At 39.4% G+C, this 10,000-nt stretch overlaps 1 long non-coding RNA gene across 2 annotated transcripts; it reads right to left on the bottom strand.

Annotated features, from left to right (window-relative positions):
* Positions 1-2,374: 2,374 nt before the first annotated feature.
* Positions 2,375-9,262, bottom strand: LOC138060589 (uncharacterized). Of its 2 annotated transcripts, none has more exons than XR_011134388.1 (6): positions 9,162-9,262; positions 8,932-8,973; positions 8,770-8,807; positions 3,710-3,758; positions 3,534-3,570; positions 2,375-3,421 (listed from the first exon to the last, which is right to left on the bottom strand). It is a non-coding gene; the product is annotated as an uncharacterized lncRNA (long non-coding RNA). The 2 variants fall into 2 exon arrangements; XR_011134387.1 differs by having other exon boundaries at positions 2,375-3,418.
* Positions 9,263-10,000: the final 738 nt, after the last annotated feature.

Raw genomic sequence — 10,000 nt, 5'->3', positions numbered from 1 at the left:
CTTCCATTCCTGGCCTGTCATCCGTTTATATAGGTAATGAAATTTTGTACCCGCCCAAATAATCCACTTGGCCCATTGTCAGATTTTCTTTTGAGAGCTGTGGACAAATTTGAAGTTACGATGCTGACAGTCTAACACCTCGAAATTTGAACATGGGAATTGATTATTTCCCACGAAGCTATGAGTAATTTCGGACTGTAAGGTGATATAGAACCCACCTGATCCACAGTTAGTGCAAAACGTTTGTTCCTCCGTAACCATCGGAATTGAAGCACCACAATTTCCACAAAACAGCGCTTTGCTCACTTCTTTAATTTCCCGCCGTCCGCTATCTTCAATGCCACGTTAGTTAAAGGAAAGGAAAGGAACTTTATTTAAGTGTCTAATATTCTAGCGCCGTAGGGGACTAATCGGGGACACTGTAAACTGAAATTAACAAGTAAATGCAAATCAAATCAAATGTGTTAGTTTTTGAGGAGAGGGGAAACCGGAGTAGCCAGAGAAAACCTCTCGGTGCAGAGCAGAGAACCAACAAACTCAACCCACATGTGACGTCGAGTCTGGGAATAGCACCCGGGCCACATTGGTAGGAGGCGAGTGCTGTCACTACTGCGCCATCCCTGCAACCCAAAGCAAGGTACCTTGGAAATATTTGTAATTCCGCTGAATGTGTTGCGAGACAACATGAGGCGTGAACCAAATTGAAATTGCCGTAGTGAAAGTAAAGTTGCCGGGATCAAATTGAAATTGCCGTGGTTAAAAAAAGTTGCCGTGATCAAATTGAAATTGCCGTGGTTAAATTGAATTTGCCGTGGTCAAATTGAAATTGCCGTGGCACTTTTGGGCGTACATTGGGCGTAATTTTCAGCGGTGAATATTTAGCAACTTTTCACCGAAGTGGTGGTGGCTAGCGGTGGATATTTACCCACCCGCGAAGCGGCGAATTAAATATCCAGCGCTAGCCACCGACACTAAGGTGAATAGTTGTTTTAGTATATACTAAAACAGTGAGAAAATATGCAGCCCAAAAAATTAATTTGGACGTTTTCTTCGCTTGTCACGGATGCAAATCGGGACGCCATTTTTTCCCGACTTGCTCGGAGGTAAATAGCACAGGATATTCGGAGTTTGACGAGCCAATCAGCGTGCGCGTTCAACGCTATCCACTGTTTTAGTATATACTAAAAGAATTTACTGTCATATTCACTGCTCTACCCGGTGAATATAACATTTTGGAGGCGCGGCTGCTAAGCTAATCAAGCACGTTTCGTGCATTTTTATCTTGTTTTATCTCGTTGTTATGCACTTTCTTGATATTCACTGCCGAAAATTACACTAAAACAATTATTCGCCTCAGGCTCAGCGAATATTGGGGAATATTTACCTCGACTACGTCCCGGTAAATATTTACCAATATTCACTTCGCCTTCGGGGAATAATTGTTAATTATTATTAAACACAGCCCTAACACAATCTAACCCTATCAGGCGATATTCCGCGCGATTCCGCAGGATAATTAACAATTTGGATCCTTAGCCCGCAAGGACCACGGGTCAATAGCCCATGAGGCGAAGCGTTAGACCTTCGTCATTCGCTCTGACGAAGGGCAAACGCTCGAGACGTTAGCTTTTAGAATCTCTGTACGGTGGTCAATTTACATTATCAACTCCGTTGATAAAACCGAATTTTTGTAGACTATTACCAATAGTCCTCTGGTAGCGAAGCCAATGGTAATGCAGGATTTGCAGTAGTCCACAAGTTGGTAATTTTCCAGGATATAGGTGGCTAGGTATAACTGAATTTGTAACGAGGGCAAGAAAAAGTCCCACTATCCCAGTCTTCGCTCAAGTTTTTTTTGGAACAGGCTAAACGCACAATTGCTGGTGAACAAGCAAAAGGAGCTAATCAGCATGTGATAAAAAATCTTTTGCTTCCGTCTACCAACATTTCTCATCCAATAAGTGTTTTTCATGCGGTCGTTTGCATAGCACAAATCTCTGATAGTTTAGCTTTCCATCCATACCAATTAGGCTATTATACGACTTGTATTTCCTATTTTTCTAAGCTTGCAAAGTTTGCCCAAAAAATTGGCCATTTTTGCAAATTTTCCCTTGCTCCCCCCTTTGCTATTTTGCGAAAAACCGCGGTTTTTGAGGCTTTTGGAAAAAATGTCATTTCTCATCTAATAGGTGTTTTTTCATGCGTTTTTTTTCCATAGCACAAATGTATGATAGCTTAGCTTTCCATCCGTACCAATTAGGCTATCGTACGACTTGTATTTAATATTTTTCCAGTTAAGCTTCCAAAGCTTGCTGAAAAAATCGGCCATTTTTGAAAAATTTCTTTTGGTCCCCCCTTTGCTATTTTGCAAAAAACCGCGGTTTTTGACACTTTTGGAAAAAATGTCATTTCTCATCTAATAGGTGTTTTTTCATGCGGTTTTTTGCATAGCACAAATCTAGGATAGTTTAGCTTTCCATACATACCAATTAGGCTGTCATACGACATGGTAGCTCTAAAAGTGGACCGTAGGTATGGAAAATGGGCCTGGGGGCAAAACCATCAATCGACGTAAACGATACCGCTATGCTGTCAGGCAAGATATCGCTTCCAGTGGTGTACTTCAGGAAGGTGCCAAGCGCAGGCAAGTCCAACGATCGTATAAATGTCTTAGGGAAATCCAGGCATTGTCTCTCTGCGTCATTGCTCGGGCTACACTCAATTGACCTTACAACTTTCCTGGTTGATGGTCTTTTTGATGTTAAAAATTCTGCAATGCGCTCGGTGTTTTTAAAGGGCTCGTACCTTTTGAGTTCACACAAGATAGGAGCCCAGCACTGATCTATATTTCTGGGTCTTTGGATTAGTTCAGGGTGAGCCAACTCATACAGGATCACAGAAATGTTATCCTTGTTTGGGCCTTCAAATGTTTTGTAACTTCCGGGAAATCAAGAACATTCTCGTCATCATAGGCCACTTCACCGATTTCCAACTTGTCGAAGATTTCTCTCTCGTCAGCGGTTAAGTGAAATCGAAACGAGGCTAGCAGGAATTCTTTACTGATGCTCTCCTCGCCAAATAACGAGGACGCCAAAAACGCAGATGAAAGATCACCTGGAAAGTAGGAGACAGATTTAAAACCATAAACCAAAATCCTTCCTATGGCTTGCCATTCAAGTTTTTGAATGTCGTGGCGGATGCATGGTACTTTCTCCATGTTCCCACTGAAGCAGAGGCGAAGAGTTGCTGCCAAAAGGTGGGGATAACGTCCCTCAACACTCCGACGCCTTCACCTTCCTCTTCCTGCCCGTGTTCATCAATAACCTTGACAAGTCTTAGAGAAGCTGAATGGTCTTTTTGAAAATTCTGATTAGATCTTCCTTTAGGTTGGTGCGGTGCACATATACCTCTGTAACGGCTGCTAGAAGCAAAAGGAAAATTGGGTGAACCTTTATCCACGAGATCTGTAGTTATAGCTTTGGGTTATATGATACAGCCATGCTCGGTATAATTTTTTCTTCATGTATACATACCTTCATTCTCGGTAGGAATACTTCTGTCATTGGCGTCCTTAGAAAAACAAAAGATCCAGCAAGCCTGAGGGCAAAATTTTTTTTTGGGGGGGGGGGGGGGGGGAGGGGAGGGAGGGAGGAGTGCTAACATCCCTTTTGTCACATTTCCCTCGATTTTAAAATCCATACGTTTGTACCTTCAACTGACGTTTTCGTCCTTCCACTAGATTCTGCTTGCATAAGGGTCTGGAGATAAAGTTCAAAATCTAATTGACTAGTACACCCAGATGGAGATTACTAGAAATGTAATGACATATATCTTGAAAATAGGTACACCTGTACTACGAAAGGCTACTGTTTCACATGTATACTGTTTGATACTGGTACATGTAACAGTGATTCATGTCAACGGACGCAAGGTACAGTAAACAACCTAGTAACCTACTGTTACCCATTTCAAGATGGGTTTTTTTTGCTAAGTACCAATAACGATAGTGATAATAATAATAATAATAATAATAATAATAATAATAACAGAAATTTCAAGCTTACGATACAACTCTTTAAAGACATGTTTCAGCATGACTAATGCCATCATCAGTTTAATGTATTGTTTCCTTTTCTTTTTTAAATACGTTTACAATTTTAGTACGTTAGCAGTTTGAAATTTAAAATACAATAACAGTTACAACTCTGCGCGTGCAGATGCATGAGTGTTAATTACATAATCCAGTCACAAGAAGCAAAAAGCATTGCGGTGTTGTAATTCCTATAGGTAGTTTCATCTAATTGGCCTTCTGACCTAAGTTTTCTTTAAAAAACGTAGGAGCTTTCCTTCGCGAATCTGTGTTGGATCCTTATGTAAACATTTAAATTTCTCTCTATCATTAATTACGTTTAGACAACAATCAATGTATTCATTATGGTCCATGATAACTACCCCATTTCCTTTGTCGGCCTTAACACGATTATACCACTATTGTTTTTCAATTTTCCCAGAATGATTGTTTCAAGATTGTAGATTCAGCCAAAACTAGACATTGTCTTAAACACAAAGAAGCGATCTACATCAGCCGCTTAAAGCCAGAACTAAATGCGCAATTACAACACAACAATGATTTTGCTTCTTGTGACTCGATTATGTAATTGGCCGTTTTTATACTAGAGACGCATAATCCGTCCAGACGAATTATGCGTCTCTCATGTTATCCGTCTAGTGTAAAGACGGGACGAACTATATGAGACGCATAATTCGTCTTGGACGAACTTGGGCAAACATTTTTTCTGCGTCTGTTAAATTCGTCTAGTATAAAGACGGGCACTAGACGCATAATGCGTCTGGACGAACTTTCCAGTTTAGTGCGTCTTCGAAGACGCACTAAAATAGATTCTTCGTCCAGACGCATAATACGTCTTGCGGCCGTCTTTATACTAGACGAATTTAACAGACGCATAAAAAATGTTTGCCCAAGTTCGTCCCAGACGAATTATGCGTCTCTAGTATAAAAACGGCCATTGACACTCATGCACTTGCACGCGCAGAATTGTAACTGTTACTGTATTTTAAATTTCAAATTGCTAACATACTCAAATGTAAACGTATTTAAAACAGTGGAAAAGGAAACAACACATTAAACTGATGATGGCATGAGTCATGCCAAAACATGTCTTTAAAAGGTTGTATCGTGAGTTATGGCAATGTTATATATGAAATAATAATAATAATAATTATTATTATTACTATAATTATTATTATTATTATTATTATTATTATTATTATTATTATTATTGTTATTATTACCAACGGCGGGATGGGAGTCGACTGCAACTGCTTTCTCAAGCGCTTAGCCGAGAAGCTCTCAGAAAAGAATGAGGAACCGTATCACACTACAATTAGTTGGATTAGAACATTGCTTTCTTTTGAGATTTTAAGGTCGGTACACACATGCGTAAGAGGTTCCAGGACACCTTTCCACAAAATCCCACAGGGGGATTTCATTGATGATTGCCGCTTAAACGCTATTAGTATTTTAGGATCTTTGTAATATTCTTGGTTTCACTTTTAATGGAAATGAATTGTATTTTATTACGTGGAATGCCGAAGGCATCCACGTCTTAAATCCGGGCTGGATTCTTTTTTTTGTTGGTAGTCACAAATGTGCATACCCCACGGATATTGAATTAATCTCCGATCGGGTGGACTGACATATATTCCCTGCGGTATTTCCAAACTTCCCTGCCCCATGGACAACTCCTATACTTCCCAACCACGATTCTTCTCTGCTAGCGCGTTAGACCACTCGGCCACCGTGACAAACTTCCTTTAAACTGGTGAAAGCAAAGATTTATAATAGAATCTTTCCGCCCGCTATGATTGTTTCAGTATTTAACTATTCGATTAAGTGGATAGATGCTTTTTCTTTGAGAAAGGCAAGCTTTAAAGGTAAGGAGAATTTTCTACGTTATTTCTAGATCTTGCTTCGTACTTGTGTGTTCCACTGTGAACAGTAACGAATACTTCAATAGAAGCATTTTGCATAGAACGAATACGTACTCCAATATTTCTTGGGAACCAGTTTCTTCGCCGTTTTGAGGTAGAAAGAAAATAAGAAAATAGCTTTCAACGGCCAAACAAGATAAAAAATGAAATCAAGTTTAAAAAAAAACGAATTAGCTATCGCCGTCACGGGGACTTCGCAGCGGTCCCCCATCCAAATACTAACCTCATTCGGAGGAGCTTAACTTCAGCTGACACTTGGACTAGCATCAACGATTGTGATCTTTATGTTAAATTCGCACATAGATGTTGTCGAACTTTATAACACTTGAAAGAAAAAAAGTAAACTAACAAAAACCCGGTGTCTTGCCGTCATTTTGTCACAGATGCATCCTTTGTTTCCGGAGTTGTCAGTATTAAACACGCAAGGTAACTTGATCACAGGCGGCCGCTAAAATCGATGTCACTTTCGATTTTGTGATTTTACTTGTACGACCAAAAGTACGATAGAAAAATTGAACTCAGATTGAACGTAACAAAAATCTCCCGAAATGTTTTTCGCTGATGGTAACTTGTATTATATTCGTGGCACAAAATTTATGATGTCTTCATCTCGCAAATTGTCTTATTCTCGATCGAAAGTTCCTTCTGCTCGCCTTAAAAACTACATATCATTGTTTATTTACTTTTGCGTCAATATTTGTTTTGCATACATGTAAGGCAGGCTAACAAAATCTGTACTTTGCTTAGTTCGCATTTTTGGGCATTAAAAATAGAATTTTTGGTCGTATGTTCCTGACGGCAAGTTGCATCTTTTGACGTCTCCCATCCAGTTACTAACCCCGCCGGAACCCTAGGGATTAACTTCAATGCAAATTGGTTTTGGAAAGCTGTCAGAAGCACAGAGGGTAGGGTAATGCCTGTGGTTTACCAAGGAGGATGATGAAGATTCGGTCTGATCGACACATAACTAACAACTGTGGTACACGATATTGTTTTGGTATCGTAAATCATTACAGTGTCATGGTAGATATCTTTGCTAGATACCCCCTGAGAAGACATGTGGTTCAGTAAAGTACTTAACGCAGAACGATTGAAGAAAATAAAAGCAAATCGAGAAACATTTAGCTTCAATGCTGACAAGTTGATCATTTACAACTTCTTTTTCACCACAAGCTTAAGCGTGTACTCTGAGCTAGAACAGTGTCGGTTGTTTTTCTTAAACAAACGAAACTGTTCTGTGCTTGCCCCTTACGGCACTGACAAAAGTACCGTACGTTAGTACATGGGTACTTGACCGTAGCCATTGGCCGAGAAACTAATCTTAGCCAAAAGGCCGAAAAGCGATCAGGACACGGGAAAACTTAGGTAAAAAAATAGCGGAGATATGGGATTTTTGGCTGGGGTGGGGGGGGGGGGGGAACTGAGGAGATACGGGATATTTTTTAAAGTAGGAGCGCATTGCGTACGTGTGGTAGTGCAGTAAGTAGACAGTGTTTTCTCGAGAAGTGATCACTAGAATTTTTTGTTTTCGTGTTTGATAGTTTTTTGTTCAGCTCGAGTGTAGAATCATGACGAACCTTTGTAGTTTGTGAGAACTATTTACTACTTGTAGCTTTTGCTGAGTTTTGAATCGATAATAGAAAGAGTTTTGGCGATTTCAACCGAGACTGGACTACTGGATTTAAGCTTTTTCCTTGACGAGATTTCAAGTTATTGTGAAACGTTTGGTACCAAGTTACTCTAATACTGAAATCAAGATTATGGAATTGTAAAATTAGAACTTTGGACTGGACTATAGAACGCGCAATTACGGAATTTTACATTTTTGAGCATTCTGAAAAATGGAGTTCACATGTTGTCTTCTTGTCTTCGCCACGGCAGATTTAAACAGTTTGCAAGAAACTAAACCAGGATTACGGAACCGGAATTTGAATACATGGCCCGGTTGTTCGAAAGCCGATTACCTTAATCCAGGATTAGCGTAAACTTTTGTTTTATGTTTTCAACTTTTTGGTGAAAGTTCCTTTGCTTATTGACTTCTTCTAATGTAAAGTTTCACGGAATATCAGCCTTGAACAGCATTTGGGAGTAGAGAATAAAACTCGTTTGTTCATTTTTAACCTGAGATTAGCATTAATCAGCTTTTGAACAACTGGACCAGTATGATAAGTTGTTGAACTGTGATCTGTAATAAGTTTTTCGGATGATTTAAGGCTGATCTTGTAATTTTTGGATGAACGTAGTTAAGGAAGGAAGTAAAACTGTGGGATTTAAATAAAGTCTCATTCCAAAAAATAAATAAATGAAAGATCCCGTATCCCAAGAACCCGCTACTAGGGCTTCCTTGTTTGCATTTGCAAATTTAGTAACATTAATAATGAGTTTTTACAACAGACAACTTCAATTTATATTACAGATGTATCTTTCTGGTAATCTCTCGCCATTTTCCGAAGTTTACCTGTACTTGAAGTTCACTGTAAGTGGACAATTTGTGTCAACTGTTTGCGCATTCCACGGATACGCCTTTGGAGGCGTCTTGTTATATTTATTTTTTGGTTAAAGATGTTGTCGTTAGATACTAGGTTTTATAAAAATTATTTGACTATGCCCCTTATTATTATTATTATTATTATTATCATTATTATTATCATATTATTATCATTATTATCATATTATCATCATTATTATTTCGATATCTATGATACCAAAAATGTAAAAGACATGGTTTCTGTGTTAAGTTGATTCAAATACTCTTGCCTGAAACGGTAACCATGACTTCGCTCTTCATAAACAGTCTGAAAGGTATAACAATTACAAATAGTTCATTTCAACCTGAGGGAACATTTGGAGTTCTTCCCCAAATCGTGAATGAAAACAACTACAGTAGAACATGAACATAGCATGCAAAGGCTTTCACACCTGTTGACTGCCCTTCTCTTGAACAGTACATGAAGTCAGTTGCTGATTGGGAGATAAAATTTTTGATAACAAAAAAAAAATTATCAATTTTGTCAGTAAACGGTTTTGAAATAAAATAGTAACATATGAGTTAGCCGATTAAGTCCATCGGCTATCATATGAGAAAGTTACACAAAGACTTTTCTAGAGAGAAGAAAAGGACCAAGAATATCAGAAAACATTAAACGAACCTCCTCCAAATCGTCAACTCTGTTATTCTCCAACACATCCTCGGAGACCCCGGCGCAGTCAGTCGCGACGACACGAGAACCGGGACTGGCGTACTCCGCGCCCCATCTTCGAGCACTACACAGGCGTTTGGGATGGATATCAAATTGCTGGTCATTTCGCAATCTGATTGGCTTATTTGCCGTTATCAATACGACGCTGGCCATTTACGTTGCGATCGCATGCCTCATGTAACTGATACTGAAACTAACTCGCAAGTTACAAGTCGCGATCGTAAGTTGCAAGTAGCGATCGCAAGGTATAAGTTGCGATGGCAAGTTGTAAGTCGCGATCGCAAGTTATAAGTTGCGATGGCAAGTTGTAAGTCGCGATCGCAAGTTTATATAACTCGCGATTGCAAGTTATAAGTTGCAATCGCAAGTTATATGTTGCGATCGCAAGTTACGCCATCGCAAGTTAGTATCTTGCGACGAAAAAACCGATATGTCCTTATGAGCCACCGTATTTTTCATTTTTTTACTGTTGTCGTGCTTTTTTTTTTTCTTTGTGAATAATCACACTCTCTAGGAATGCGTGACTTTAGCCCGAGTGGCTGCAAAGTAGACTGGAATAGGGTAAAAACGACGCTTGTTTATGAGGACCAGCCAATGTTGGTATCGTACGAAAGCCACTGATTTGTTCGATAAATACACTTGAGGACAGGAGTTTATTGGGGGACAAGGAAAGGACATCAAATTAAAGTGAGTTTTTCTGGGTGTATAAATCAACATCGCAGTCTGTATTTCATGTTTGGGTCATTGAGGGTTTTACAAAAAACAGGGGGTGGGGGTGCGGGAGAGGA

The sequence above is a fragment of the Montipora capricornis genome, chromosome 8, assembly GCF_036669925.1.
Source record: "Montipora capricornis isolate CH-2021 chromosome 8, ASM3666992v2, whole genome shotgun sequence".
Lineage (NCBI taxonomy): Eukaryota > Metazoa > Cnidaria > Anthozoa > Scleractinia > Acroporidae > Montipora > Montipora capricornis.
This window is presented reverse-complemented; position numbering and strand designations above follow the sequence as displayed.